Source organism: Leptonychotes weddellii, chromosome 10, assembly GCF_054177405.1.
Source record: "Leptonychotes weddellii isolate Sample4059 chromosome 10, ASM5417740v2, whole genome shotgun sequence".
Taxonomy (NCBI): Eukaryota; Metazoa; Chordata; class Mammalia; order Carnivora; family Phocidae; genus Leptonychotes; species Leptonychotes weddellii.
In genome coordinates this window covers 82,580,252-82,582,203 of record NC_138378.1, presented here as the reverse complement: position 1 = coordinate 82,582,203, position 1,952 = coordinate 82,580,252, and the positions used below count along the sequence as shown (strand labels likewise).

At 42.5% G+C, this 1,952-nt stretch overlaps 1 pseudogene; it reads right to left on the bottom strand.

Moving 5' to 3' along the window:
• Positions 1–948: 948 nt before the first annotated feature.
• Positions 949–1,251, bottom strand: LOC102746620 (COP9 signalosome complex subunit 9 pseudogene; annotated as a pseudogene).
• Between the last annotated feature and the right edge of the window lie 701 nt (positions 1,252–1,952).

Here is a 1,952-nt window from a genome sequence, read left to right as displayed (position 1 = left end):
GACACCTGAGTGGCTCAGTCTCTTAAGCATCTGACTCAGGGTCCTGGGATCGAGCCCCGCATTGGGCTCCATGCTCAGAGGGGCATCTACTTGTCTCCCTCTCACTCTGCTCTGTCTTTCTCTCTCAAATAAATAATCTTTTTAAAAAAATCTTATAATTAATAGCCATTATCATCCCTTACTGAGCATGTACTCTGTGTCAGGATTATTGCATTTTGTCTTCATCACAACTCTATAAGGTAAATAGTAGTATTTTCCCCAGAACTTCTATTAAGAAACCGAGATGCAAAACTCTCCCCTGTAGACTGTAAGTTAAAATAATAGTATAATTGAGGTAATTCGTGTAAATTGCTTATCTTCTTTTTTACTATTGCCCCATCGCCCATAACTTTTAATTGCTAGAGTGCATGCCAGCTTAGTCTCTCTGTCCCTGAGGCTCCCCTGTCTCTTACCTGGATTACGGGAACAGTGTTCATGAGTTTACTTGGTTTTCCTTTGCCTTTTCTGGTAGATTCTCAACAAAGCAGTTAAGAAAGTCAGATCCTGGCACTCTTCTGCCAGAGATCTGCAGTGGTCTAAAAAGCTTCACATAATCTCCTCCCCAATTAGCTTTCAAGGTCATCTCCCATAGTTCTATCCCTTGCTTACTTGGCTCTGGCCACATAGATTTTCCCTGCAGTCCCTTGACAATGGGACACATTGTCACTGTAGGGCCTTTGCACTTGCTCTGTCCTTTGCCAGGAATGCTTTCTCCCTATTTGCTTGTTCTTTTCTCTCACTGCCTTTAGGTCCTTTTGTTTAAGTGTCTCAGAGAGACCTTCCCAGACCATCCTTATTTATTTGTTTTATTTATTTCACTTTTTTTTTAATTGAAGGACAAAAGTTGGTCACATTCAGAGGTTAGCAGTCCTCATGCAGATAGTTAAAACCATCCTTCTCTTTTTTGGTTAACCATCTCCTAATTGCAAGTAATGTCCATGAGTACTTTAGAACCATCTCAAATTGTCCTTTTAGGAGCTCCACCATACCACTACATAATAGGCATAACCACATGCACCACTGTGCGGTGTCTCACTGGATATCATCATCATCAAACAGATCTTCAAAATCATTTTTAAAAGTTTGCATGAACTGAACTGCCTTCTCGTTGGCTGCCAAGTCCATCAGGAGCCTGGTGCTGCCCGCTGCCTTGTCCAGGTCCACATAGGGCCTGGCGCCCTTGGGGAACATCTCGTCTACCACTGGCTTCATGTGGCCTGTGGCACCTCCCACGTCCCCAGCCCACTTTGGCCACCCTGATGCCTCTTCCCCAGGCCATCCTTTTGAAAATTGCACTTCCTGCTTGACCAACATTCCTCATCCTCATAGCATCAACATCTGATGTATGAAATATTTTACACAAGTAGGAAAATAGCTGCTCTTTATCTCTCCTTTCTGGAATGCCAAGGGAGAATAGCCTTCTCTGTACCCAGCACATATTAGGTGCCCCCAAGTTGTGTGGAATGTTGAATGAATCAACTCTTTTATCTGCTTTGATCTCTAATGTCTCTCCCATGACACTAAAATCTTGTCTCTGTACTCAAGGATGGAATATTGCTTCCAGTTTTCCTTCTGAAACCCTCTACAAATTAGACAAACCAGAATCAGCTGGTCTGTGGCCAAAATGGGCAAGGGTTATAAACCCTTCTCCCACTGAGAAACAGCCTTCCATCTTTTCCTCCCTTTGTCATTCACTGGGTACTGGCAGAGAAAAGCCCAACAAAAGAGCATAATTAGGAAAAGACAACCCACACCAAACAGGCCCCATGAACATAGAAAACTAGGTCATTGTTCCTAATATAAGGAAGAAGATCTCTGTTTCTAGCTAGGCTATGTTCCACTTGTGTGAAAACATTGTAATTAATTGAATTAATTTAATTCTGAATATTGTGGGAAAATGTGTGCCTTTTAGC